A 13,486-nucleotide genomic window follows, 5' to 3' on the forward strand; every position below is an offset into this window, starting at 1 on the left:
ACAGTACTTTGCAAACAACAAAACCATGAATTTGCTGTATCTACTTCTTTTTCCTATAAAGTGTAACAGTTGTTTTACTATGATAACCTAAAACACAATATCTAGAAGTCTTAATTTGGGAAAAGGTAATTACAAAGGTTTTTATTTGTTTGTTTGTTTTCACATAATATTGAGATTGCTGGGGAGAATAAAAAAAACCCAAGGGAAGGCATATTTTTTGCCAGAGCCAGCAATTTGAATATTGGCTGGTTGTACAGCAACTTTTCTTAAGAGAGGGCTTCAGAATGTAATCAATTAAAGAAGGGATCTGATTTACTTCGTAATTGTTTTTCTGTCTATATGAATGATGCAAAGGTATATTGGAAGAATTTACTCCACTATTCTATGTCTTTTCTAAAATAACAGGCTTACCAGTTGATTTATGGGTTTTTTGTTTTGTTTTTGTTGTTCTGTCTGTAGGTGAGAAAAAGGTTAATTTGCTTGAGAAATCATGTCTATGCCTGAGAAGGTCAACTTGCTCCATCATGTGTTCTGTAGTCTGAAGCTGACCTGAACCCAAACAACTCAGTTTAATGAAAAAAAAAGTCCTCTTTTTTCTTTCTTTTTTCATTATATTTCCTCTAGTATCAAGTTTCTTTCACACCTTCACAGTAAAGGTATGTGTGACCTATTTTGGTTAGTCTAATATATCATCACCCTGTTCAGCATCAGGGGTCTGATCCTGTTTCCACTTAATTTTTTATAGCTATTGTTGCATTCTAAAAGTACAAACTTCATCCTAAATTGTGCTAAGTTCTTGTCTTCTCAATCACTTTAGCTGACCAAGAACCAGATCGACACTTGATATAACTCAGAGGAGTTTAAATGCTGTCCTTATTTGCAATGGGTAAAACTGCCCAAAGATCAGCTGAGTAAACGGATGCTTCAAGTGTACCGTACCTGGTCTTGACATGCCCCTCTCAGTGATGTTGAGCACTTGCAACTAACAATGTAGTCCAAGTGAGCAGTAATCCTGAAAAGGAAATAAGTACCTCTCAAGTTGCCTCTCCTTGTAAACTGACAGTGTTATAAACAATACACAAGCAAATGGACAAATATGTGGGACAAAAAAGAAATGGAGCATTCCAAGTTGCAAATCAATAGCAAAATACTTTAGATGTCTACAGTCTAGATTTTGAGGTAGGAACAATGCAGTGAATGTGAATCCTAGTGACTTAATGGTAAAAAACTTATTAGCCTTGCCCTGTAGCTTCAATGGGATGGTTTCTATGGGTAAAACCAGGAGGATTTAGCCAAAGATTACTTTGAAATACCAGTGAAGTTATCAGGGCAGTAAGAGCACTCTCAGATACTATCTAAGATAGTATCAAAGATTAAAAATCCCTTTCCAAACAAATATTTTTATATTAAATGTAACAGAAGCTGTTTGAATGCCTGTTAATCCTGCACCTATCATCATGGTCTCTGAACATTTAGATCAGTGGTTTTCAACCTTTTTTCATTTGCAGCCCCCTAAAAATTTTTTCGTGGAGGTGCAGACCCATTTGAATGTTGTGTGGGTATTCACATACTTTTGAATAATCATAATAATATTTTGTTGACCCCTTTGACATAGTCTGTGGACTGCAAGGGTCCACAGACCAGAGCTTGAAAACTACTGACTTGAGAAAATGAGACTTTTGACTTTGTTCCCCAATATATTTGTCTGTTTTTCTTTTTCGCCTCCTCTCCTGCTCTGTTCTTTTTATCTTATCTAATCAAACTAAATTCTTGTACCATTATCATCATGGGATATCTGAGCAACCCTGTATTTAATTTTATTCCCAGGTATGAGAATAAGGGCTATTATTGGAATGTTATAGAATGCTACTGCAGATACTAATTAAATATTGTATCTATGTTCTTGTTTAATTATATTTTCCAGTTTTATGTTTGAGCTTGAAAACAACATTACCTGGGCTTGCTATATATATATTCTACCCACACTCATTGTATTAGATTATGAAACCAATGTTTTATAGCATGAATGTTTTACTCCTTTTTCTTATTCTATACAATTGTCCTAAATTCATTAATTATATTATTGTGTTTGCAAAATTAAGTTTCAATCCTTCAGACCCTTATGCCTGTACTTAGCCAAATATTTCAAAGGAATTAGTAGGTTGCCGTGGCACAATTTTCATAAATAGGCTCCTCATAGAAGTTAGAAGGATCAGACCCACAGATTCTGTTTTATGAAGCAGACTTTTCTATACTTCACCTGAAGTGTTGGTAACACTGGGGTTTATGAAATGTGAAATAGTGTCCAGACAACAATAAGCAGTATAATCATATCAAGTCATCTATGAAGTGCCATTCATTCATATATATTAAAAAGTATGTTAAAGCAATTACAGTATGTGAAACTCTAATATTAAAACAAAATGTTCTAGTACTTGACTTCCAATTCACGTGGGCAGCCTTGTTCAAAACAAAGCTGAAGCACACAGTGGGACTAAACATGTGCTTAAATACTTTGCTGAATCCAGACTAAAGTTATTCAGTGAAGAAGCGCTCATTTACTAGAGTGCACAAGAGCTGTATAGTAGGCCTGTGCAAAACGGCAAGTATTCAATTCAGATTTGGATTCAGCTGATTCGGAGGGACAGTAATTTGATTCGATGATTTGAATCACTGTCCCAACTTGGTTTGGCTGATTTGGATTCGAAGATTTGGCACCTATTTGGAGATTTGAACATAGATTAAACAGGCAGCAGGCCTCGAGGATGCTGGACACAGCTGCCTCCAGCTGGGAAGTCTGTTGTGTGGTGGGCAGATGGGGGAGGGAAGGGGCATGGGGGAGCAGATCAATGACCCCACGGGAGGGAGGAATTGGGCCTGGGACTGAGACAAGCTGCCTAGCCACGGCAGAGGGGTGCGGGACTGGGGGAATGGGGCTCCTGCCACTGCATGCTGCCATGTGCTGCTGGTCCGGAAGGGCATGGGAGTGGACGTGTGGCCCCAGAGCTGTGTGGGGCAGGCTGGTCCAGGCCCATATCCACTTGGAGCACAGCCCTGGCTCTGCCTGCCCTGTAGAATGCAGTGGAGCGGGGTCTATGGGAGGGCTGCAGCCACCCTAAAGTTCCCCATAGCCCCTGCTGCCAGCCCCTCCCTGATCTGGGTGCATGTGCCTGCCATCATGCCCTGCCACTGCTCACCCAGTCAAGGCAAAGCCACGGCTTGTCTGGGAGGCACGGGAAGGCTGGGTGAACAGCGGGAGGGCATAGCCCCTGTTCCCAGCACGTTCTACCACCTGTCCAGAGCACAGCCTGGCCTAGCCTGCCCCACACAGCTCTGGGGCCAGACACCCACTCCCATGCCTTCCTGGACCAACAGCGCACAGTGACATGCAGTGGCAGGAGCCCCACTCCCCCAGTCCCGTCCCCCTCTGTCCTGGCTGCGCAGCTTGTCCCAGCCCCAGTCCCAATCTCTTCCTCCCTGTGGGGTCATTGATCTATCCTACCCATGCCCCTTCCCTCCCCCCTCCCCCCACCACAACAGACTTCCCAGCTGGAGGCAGCTGTGTCCAGCATCTTCGAGGGCTGCTTCCTCTTTAGTCTATGGCTGAATCTCCGGATCGATGTTGAATCTTTTCTGAATTGATTTGGAGGCTTCCAGTTTGATTTAGAGCTTTTAATGGATCTTCCAATTCTATTTGGATTTGGAGATTTGGCTGCCGAATCAGGCCAAATGTTCTAAGAATTGAATTGGCTACCAAGGCTTTGCAGAGCCCTACTGTATAGGTTTAAAAGTGTGTTTCAGAGAAACTAGTGGTTACTTTTACTGTACTAAGCAATTTATATGTGCTGCTCCCATTAACATCAGTGAAATCACTGCACATTACTGCAACTCTGTGTATGCTAGTGTAGCAAAACCCGTTCTTCTTTTTCTTTTTTTTTAATGCATTCCCTCCCCTTCCCCAACCATTTCTGACTTTTTCTCTCCTTCTCTATTACCTATAGATAAGTATAGGTGAGCTAAGACATAGGATAAGTTTCAGCATTTTATTTTGGTAGCAAGTTGTATTTGTTTTGTTTTTTCTCCTTCTTTATATTATATAATTATTATGTTTATATTGATTTTTACTGTTCTATATTACTGTTTTACTGATAGTATATGATTTAGGCCTACATATGTTAGCATAAGTCATGTCAAGTTTCCATTTTGTTTGTCAAGTCTCCATCCTGTCCCCATGCCCTGTTGTGCCACCTATGACTCATACTACCTCTCCTATGTAACTTGGTTCCTGAATGAATGGGGTGAATGAGGGTGTTTGAGAGACAATGGCAGTAGGTCTAAAAATAGCTTCTTCTGAATGACCGAGCCATCAAAACCAATACCTGGACCAATGACCTAGCCATTGGAACCACCGTCAGCATTCAAGAAACAAAAGATGAGGCAACCCACCATTGTGCCAGACAACACCTACTGGACAAAGACCCCTTTCCAGCCTTGATAGGTAGCTATCACCCCCACCCCCTCTTCAACCAAGAACTTGGACTCTTGTTTCTCTTCCCTACCTGGACTCCAACCCTTCCACTGAATCTCTTTCTCCTTCTGCCATTGTGAGTGCTTGTGTGTGTATGTGGGAACCAATAACTTCATGGGGCTGTGTAGTGTGTTGTCTGTTTAATAAACCTGTTATTTTGAAACCCCAAGTTGGTTTTTTGTCTGTTTTCTGACTGTTTCCTCCTTGCCACCACTTATCTGCCCCCCAAACTCCCAACTGTCTGCCTCAGTTTCCAGCCCCAAGCTCCAAGCTTTCTGCTTCAGTTTCCAGCCCCAAGCCCCAAGGTTTCTGCCTCAATTTCTTTCCTGGCTGTCTCCTCCTTGCCACCAGGCTTTTTCCCTTGCACCAGTAACCTCGAGTAACCCTGGGGCCACTTGACCTTAAGTAACCCCAAGCCTCAGTTCCTCAGCCCAGCTTCTCTCTAGTCTACTGGTTCTAATCCCAGTTCCAGCAACTTTCACTCCTTACACTTTCTCTCTCACCTTAATCTTCCCTCAGGGATCCCAAGTACCCCAAACACACACATACATACCGTACTGTCCAAGTTAGGAGCTCGCCTGTGTGTTTGTGTAGGTGGGTGGTATGTGTATGAACTTGTGAATATACACACACACATATATATATATATATGTCATCGTGTGTGTGATATACGAATTAGTGATCTGTGTGTGGGTATTGACAACTGATTGTTGTCCAATTTTTGGTGTGTAGTGTGTATGTGCTTGAATTGGTGATAGTTATGCATGTACCTAGGCTGGTTTGGATGTGTAATGTGCCTGAGTTGGTAGTGTGTGTGTGTGTGTGTGTGCACCTAATTGATTTGTGTGTTTGTATATGTCCAATTATGTCACACCCTCCTGTCTAACAGTGCAATATTGAGATCCTGAGAGTTGGCCTGACCCCAGAGGGCAACACTAGCAAGGATACCTGGAGTTGCCAAAGTAGGTTACTAATGCCCTATTGTAGCTCAGCATTATGTTCAGTTTGGCAGCAAGTAAACATTTTTGTCTGCACTGCATTATGGGAACTGGCAATGCTACTTATTACCCTCAGGGATAGAAAGGCACTTCTAGAGAACAGAGGGCCAGATCATTTTCTAGCTTATTAGATGCCTAAGCATAATCCTATTCCACCCTGCTGGAGTCCCTGAAATCCCTTAATGCACCTGCTTTAGTAAGAGCTTGTCCCTTTACCATAAGACTGAGTCACAAAAAAAAACAGGAGGAGGAAGAGGACCCATCCGATTTTGTACCAACAGTTTTTCAGGGATGGGAACAGGATGGAATAGGATCACATTTAGGCATCTAAATCCACTTAGGTCCCTAATAAATGGAATAGGATCTGTCCCTTAGGGGATCTATACAGCATAATTCAGTGTCACTGAAAGAGAGTGAAACTAGCTGTGAATGATCTCACTTGATTACTGGAAAAAATATAGCTTCACATTGCCGTATAGACATACATTTACTATTAAGCTTCAGCAGGGAGAAGGGTTAGAGGATTGGTCCCTGGTTTGGCTTTACTTGAAGCCTGAGGTCCAGCTCTACAAAATAACTCAGGCTTTCTGCTGTCATATTGAAGCTATGCTTGGAAATAAAAGGGGTTAATGAAAACCATAGTGTGGAAACAATGTTTCATTTTGTGCCTTGGTTTATGTCTTATTGTAGGTCTGGCTTACTGCTTCTGACTCTTTTATACGATTATCTGCCCTTGCAACAATAAAATACATCTTTCACCAAACACTTGCTTTGTCACTGCTTATTTGTTTTGCTGCTCATATCTTCCAATAGCATGGTTTGAAATGAAAGCATTATTCATGAACCTGTAACCTCCAGAAAAATGATGGCAATATCTGGAGAGAGTAAAAAGGGATTTTCTATGGCTTTTTGACAGGCATAACTTAATGAATCCAATACCAATCCCAGTTCCACCTAAACCAGTTAGAAATCATTAAAATCAATAGTTTTATGAGCTGCACTGTAGTCAATGTACTCATTCATATCTTTACCAGATGATACTGTACATTTGTAATTTACTTAATTTTATTGTCTTAAAAATAGTAAACAGGTATTACTTTTTCCAGTAGTGAAGAAGAGTTTCCTTATTTATATTATAGATCATTTAATAAATACCAGCAATAATTATAATCCAAAGTTGTCCATTAATACTGGTTAAAAAATAAGTGCCCTCTTATAGAGGATTCAAGTTAACACCTGGATTTCTTTTAAAGAGCTGTGTAGTGGAGGTAAGGAAGGATGTAATAACAGGCTTAAGTTTAAGAAGAATAACTAGAACACTATATTATATACATCAAATGCTAATTAGACACACAATTGGGATACTAAAAAGGTTACATGCAGGATATACTAGAAACCACTCCTAAATTATGGTTATCTGGCCATTACAACTTTTGCTTTCTGTTGGGTGCACCCAGGGAAAGCATCTGCCTCTTCCAAAAGGTGTAGTTAAAATACTACTCAGGAAATGTAGTTGACTTCTTGAGGAAACCATCTGGTTTATGCTGGTATGTAAGCATTTAGAGCCCAATCCCATGGTTCTTACTTGTGTTGTTAAAATGAATATATGCAAATGCTTTATGTAGCATTAACCCAGCAGTAATTGCCACTATATAGAAACAGTTGGTTCAGGTTCTTTTAAAAAAGATCTTACAGAATTTATTAGCATAGTCACTTTAGAAGTTTTGTTTGTCCTTCAGTTTAAGTATGTCATCAAAGCTCATATTGGGTTTCAGTACTAATGTCTCAAGTTCCATTTTTTCCCACAAGTCCTTGCTTCACCAAAAACACTTAAAGTATGCATGAAATATTACTCTGCACCCTATATGTACAGTTTCAGGGTGCAGGTTGGATACAGCTTGTTTGTCCAGTAAATTCACCTAGCTCTTGTCTCAAGACTAGTTGAGATACTGTGGAATTTAAACTTCAATTAATGTAAATAAATAAATAAGAATAAATAAAAGCAGTTAGTAAAGAGCATCTCTCAAATTTGATCTGATATGCTGAAGCTTTGCCACACAGAGCCTGTCTAAAAACAATTGCTATATGAGTTGCTCATTTCACTGGGATGATAAGTTATTGATAACTACATCTCAAATTAGGAAAATGTAAATGTCATTGTTGCTAGATATTAGGGTGCTGACAACCCAGCTACAGTGCTTCTTTAGTGGTGCCGGGTATAGGAGTAACATTTGGGTATGGGACTTCCAGGGTGGGTGAGGGTGACCATTTTCAGTGTCTATGCAGTACTACTCTCTGTGAGCACTCTCTGTGGTGGGGACAGGCAGTTGTAGGAAAAGTTTTGCTGAGGCCAGGGTGCAGGCTTGAGGAGGGAAAGACTTTTTTAGATCAGTAAAAGTTAAGATTCTTATTTTACCCAGGAATTTCAGGTGCCTTCTGAGAGCCCTCAGAGAACAGCTGGAACCCATAAGGAAAACACAGGAGCTTAACTGGAAGCGAGAGAGAGAAAAGTCATTCCTTCCGCACACACTATGGCTGACCTCGGTGGCAAAAACTAGTTTCCTCCAACCTAAGTCTGGGGCTATTTTGCTTTGATTATGAAGACTTGTGGTATAGGGGCTTAGGTTTAGGTCCCAGCTAAAACTAATGTGCTTGGCAGCCCAAGTGAGAGGACTTGAAGACAGAATTTATGCTTGACTGCAGAAAAGCACCCTCCTCCAATGCCCTCATTTCCTACAGCCATGTTTTAGCAACCACCACAGTATGTCACATCAGGGCTTACAAACATAGTTCCTTTCCAACCTCTTCACTTCCTGTTGAGTACAGTGTGTCATTTTATAGTGTGTCTATTTATACTCTCAAATGAGGGGATTTGAGAAATGGATTGAGAGAACAGTGGGTTGACAGTGAGACAAGGGGTGGTTCCAGAATCCTGAGAAGAGTTGAAAGTGGTTCAAAGAGGTGACAAGGAGGAGATAAAAAATGAGTGAAGGATTCTGCAAAGAGAAATGGTGGAGACAACCCACTGTGCTTCCATGGTAGCAGTGCTGCTGCTCTCTGCATTGCTTTCCATTCATATTGGCTTATTGCAATCTTGTGAAAATTTTATGATGACTCTTATTTGCTGCCTTGACCCAAAGGTGCTGATTGCCACTGAGCACTGATGAGCCTTCAGGAGGCACTGTGCAGAATGCACTGCAGGTGGTTCTGCTGCTCTTTTCCTCCTGCTGCAGGAGGGTGATGAGTCATGAAGAGGGAGGCATTATGGTTGTTGGGCAGACTAGACCTTGTGGTGTTTGGAAATCAATCAGAGTGAAGGAGTCTGAAAGAGCTCTGCATAGGTGCCAACTTTTATTTTTGCTATGGGGGGACCTAAGATAATGGACATGTGGAAAGTTTTATGCATGTCAGTTGACAGCCCTCTTCTTGAGGGGGACCTGGGCCCTTGGGCCTCTATGTACTCTGCACCTCTGGAACTCTGGCTTGTTTATTAGGGCTGTGCAAAATGTCACCGGCCGCTTTGTTTCAACACTGTTTTGAGCAATTTTGAGGTCAAAACAGCAAAATTGGAATGAAACAAAGGCCGTTGAAATAGCCTTGAAACAAAACGAGGCTAGTTGAAATGTTTCAACTTTTGAAACATTTCGACCATAAGCTGGGGATGGGAAGTCAGTGCAGCTGGGCTGACTTCCCATCCCCTGTGCTAGATCCCCATCCATGGTGCTAGATTGCACGGGGGGCAGGAGGCAGCCCAGCTGGGCTGCTTTCCCATCCCTCGTACTAGATTGTACCGGGGATGGTGAGGCAGCGCAGCTGAGCTACTTTCCCATCCCCAGTGCTAGATCCCCCACACTAGAATTCAGAGAGATAAAAGGGTCATCTGATTCATATCGGATTTGGAGATTTGGCCACCGAATCAGGCTGAATCTCCGATGAATCGAATCAGGAACTGAAGCTTTGCACAGTCTTAATGAATACATGAAGAAGCCTACTTCAGTCATACTGTTGTTGCATCTTTCCCATCCTCCCCACTCGTTGTGTGGGTTGGTGAAGAAATTCTCACTGTTTATACCCTATTCCCTCAAGACCTGGTGGGAACAGAAAAATGCCTCTGGTCCTGCTGATACCCTAACCAGAGATTGTGAATAGAGGTGTTCTTTGGGGAATATGTCATTTGGAGTTTTTTTGGAGAGCTGTGTATGTTGGGGCAGAACCAAATGGAAGGATTTTTCGGTGTGGGACTGACAGCAAGTTCTGTTATTCATGGGAGAGCCTGAGTGTAGGTTTATGCAAGTAATTACTAATTCAGAGAATTATTCAGAGGTATGTGTATATGTGAATGGGGGAGTGAATTAAAAATTGTTTTGCAGAATATTTATGGAATTAATAAGGTGGACCTATGTACACAGGGTGGGGGAAGGAAGGGTGAAGCAAAATTGAAGGGTACTACAAAGCACGCTTAACTTAAATGTGCCTGGTTTAAACATATTATTTTTATGTTGGAATATGTGGACTATTATGTCAAACTAAAACACAAGGGAGCAATTCTCCCACTTAGTGTGTGTGTATTGTACAGTTTGTGTGGATCCCTTTGAAAGCATTATGTATATGTTGTTACATTTGCTTGGGGATTGAGGAGGGAACAGCAGAACTGCAGGCAGGGTACTGCTTTTGGAATAAACAAGCTTTATCATTCTATAAGCTTAACTCCTTAATCTTCTGAGAACTATACATGGTACCAGGAATGGGGTACGATGAAAAAAAATGCAGCATCTTGGAATTCCAGAGGAGTTAAAGCTGTCCATCCATGTAGCAGAAAACTGGAAGAAATTAAGTAGAGCTTCACCATATATATGGTGGCCAGTAGAGCTACAGAGAAGGAAGTAGCTATTTTTTAAAATTTAGCAGGCCCAGAAGCTCTGTCTCTTCATAATAGCCTACAACTGTCAGAAGCAGAACAAAAAAAGCTATGGCACAGTAATAGAAAGGTTTGAGGAATATTGTATACCCAAACAAAATGAAACCTTTGAATGGCATAATTTCCACGTGAAATAGCAGAAAGAATGTGAGGCAATAGAGGAGTTTACCTGAGACTGTTGAGCCAGACATGCAACTTTGAAGACCTAAAAGAGTCCATGATCAGAGACCAAATGGTATTGGGTATAAGGGATACAAGCCTCAGGAAAAGGCTATTAAAGGATCCTGAGCTTATTTGGAAAAGGAAGTTAGAATGTGCCAAATGGCTGAGATAACAAATGCCAGGCTGCAGAAGCTGGAGACAAAAACAAAAGAAGCTGAACTAGACAAGGTTACAAGACTGCAAAAACTTAAGGCAACACACAGACAATACATAAAGGAGGCCCTCACTATGAAGCAGACAAGTGGAGGCCAAAGAGAATTGCTTGAAGAAACAATGGTCAGCTGCAGATATTGTTGGGGTCACCACAAACCCATACAATGCCTTGCATTTGGTAAGCACTGAAACAAATGCAAAAGACCCAATCACTTCGCAAGAGTTTGCAGAAGGGAGCAGAATGCAACACTTAAGAAACAGCAGGTGCATGCACTATGCAGTGAGGAAAAGGAAGAATTCTTCATTAGCGCAATACAAGAAGTTTATTCTTCTGAGGATTGGACAATCGCCATGCACACCAATAGACTAATGGTAACTTTTAAATTGGGTCCAGGGGCACAGATCAATGTAATACCAGAATACACTATTTAAAAAATGAAAACTAAACCTGTGTGCTATGAGAATGAGAGAGAAAGATAAAGAGAACATAATGGAAACATGATTGCAACCAAGGGTATTTATGCACTGAATGTTAGATACAAGGGTAATATAGTAAAAATTCAGTGTGTAAGTCTCAGGAAAGCTAGTGCCAAATTTTGGGTTGTGAATGTGTAAAACTCTAGGTTTGATTAAGAGAATGTATGCCACTGAAGGATTATAAAGCAAGAACACAGAAGAAGAGTTTTATGATGTGTTTCAAGGCATAAGGAAACTGTCAACTGTGAGTACAAGATAGAACCAAATACTCCCACCATACATGCTCCAAGAAATGTTTGTCTTGTACTAAGGGAGAAACTGAAAAAGGAATTAGATAGATTAGTTAACATAGACATAATAGAAAAAAATAGAACAATCAACTGCTTGGGTTCATTTTCTGATCATAGAAAAAATGATGGACCCTTGAGATTGTGTCTGGATCCTAAGCAAATGAACAGGTACATCAAAAGGAAGCATTTCCCCATTCCTACCAGAGAAGAGGTTTTTGGCAACATGGCAGAAGATAAATATTTCTCTATTTTTGATGCCTCTTCTGGGTTTTGGCAAGTTCCCTTAGAAAAAAAATAGCATTAGATTATACACCTTCAATAAACCCTTATAATGCCTCATGCAGCTCTCAGGGTCTGGATGCCATGTGCCGTGCTGCATACCAAGAGCCTAGCTGCTGGAGCCGTCCACCGTTCTCCGCTGATGGAAGTCTTCAGGGGCACTTCTGGGCTACTGCTTCACCCTGCTTCGCAGCTCTCCTTGGCTCTTCTAAGCCCTGCTCTTCTCTCTTCTCTCTCTCCTAGATGTGCTTCCCTCATGCTGGGCATGCAGCTCCTTTTATATGCTCCAGGGCTCCGCCCCTGAAATCTTCCAGACCTGAGTGTTGCAGTCTTCAATCAGGTCCACAGCGGGGGGAACTCCTCTCCCCCTCCTCTCAGGAAAGGGGCATGACTGAACTCCTCTGGCTGCCTCCTGATTGGGGAATGAGCTCCACCAATCAAAACAGCATGATTTCAAGCCTGGGACTCAACCGAAGCTCCAAAAGGCAAGCCTGCTACATGCATAACAAAGATATGATACTTATTTCAGATGGATGAACATGGGACCAAAAAACACTAGTTTCCCATCAAGTATCTCCCAGATCCTATAAAGTAATTACACCAGAAGGACTGGTGTTAGAAGGAACAGATGACACTTGTAGCTTGTAAAGGGGAAAAAAGAAGCAGCATCACGAGATTCACCAAAGAAAACAGAGCTAACATCAAGAAACTACAGAGGAGATTGACTATGACAGAAGTAGAGACAGCTGAACAAGGAGACCAAACGAGAACTGGACCAATAAAGACTGAGAATACAGAGAAACTGAGAAACCAACACAAAGACTAATAGAGACCTGTTAAAATATGCTTTAACTATGGGTTGAACTAACCTGCCAATGTTAGTATTATATGGGGATATGTTACATGTAAAGGGGGAAGATGTGTGGATACCTTTAAGAGTGTTATGTATAAGCTGTTACATTTGCCTGGGGATTGAGGAGGTAACAGCAGAACTGCAGGAGGGATACTGCTCTTAAAATAAACAAGCTTTATTGTTCTATTACAGGGGTAAGCAACATTTTTTGGACAGAGTGCTGAAAAAATGCCAGTGTCTACCTTGTAAGGTGCCAGAGTGTGGGCACACCACAAAAACAAAACTGGGGCAGAGGGGGTACATGGCAGGATGCACTGCATATTTAATACTATTAATAATCCTTAATGTTGTTTTTTTTGTTGTTTTTTTTTTACAGTAGATAGAGAGTTGGTGTCAGACAGGGAGCAGGGGCTGCCCCAGGGCTCTGCTGCTCAGGCCGCAGCTGGGGGCCCAGCAGCAATGGAGGTGGGGCCCAGCCAGCCTGCGCAGCTCTGCAGGATGGGGCGCAGCCACCCTGCCCACAAAGGGACACTGCCTGGCTGGGGCAGGATGCCAGGCTCAAGGGGCTCCTGCTTGGTTTCTGTGTGTGCCGGGTACAATCAGAGTGGAAGCTGCAGCCACAGGCTGTTCCCCGTGTTGGCTACAAATGTCCAACTCGGGATCCTTAAAATTCTGTTTATTAGGCGGATTGAAACACTGTAATGAGTTAAATCATAAACCTTGGGGCTGGTCCTTCCACACACACACACACACACACACACACACACA

The 13,486-nt window shown here is 41.8% G+C and overlaps 1 long non-coding RNA gene across 5 annotated transcripts in view; it reads left to right on the forward strand.

Annotated features, from left to right (window-relative positions):
* LOC112550824 overlaps positions 1 to 13,486 on the forward strand; it is a 203,917-nt gene that overhangs the window by 163,621 nt on the left and 26,810 nt on the right. For 3 of the 5 annotated variants that reach the window (XR_003094849.1, XR_003094851.1, XR_003094850.1), the window contains one exon: positions 460 to 2,804. The exons of 1 other annotated variant lie outside the window; for it this stretch is intronic. This is a non-coding gene — a long non-coding RNA (uncharacterized LOC112550824). Of the gene's footprint in view, positions 1 to 459; positions 2,805 to 13,486 lie in introns of those variants that run through there. One more of the 5 variants, XR_003094853.1, reaches the window with a different exon arrangement.

This window comes from Alligator sinensis, unplaced genomic scaffold, assembly GCF_000455745.1.
Source record: "Alligator sinensis unplaced genomic scaffold, ASM45574v1 scaffold666_1, whole genome shotgun sequence".
NCBI lineage: Eukaryota > Metazoa > Chordata > Crocodylia > Alligatoridae > Alligator > Alligator sinensis.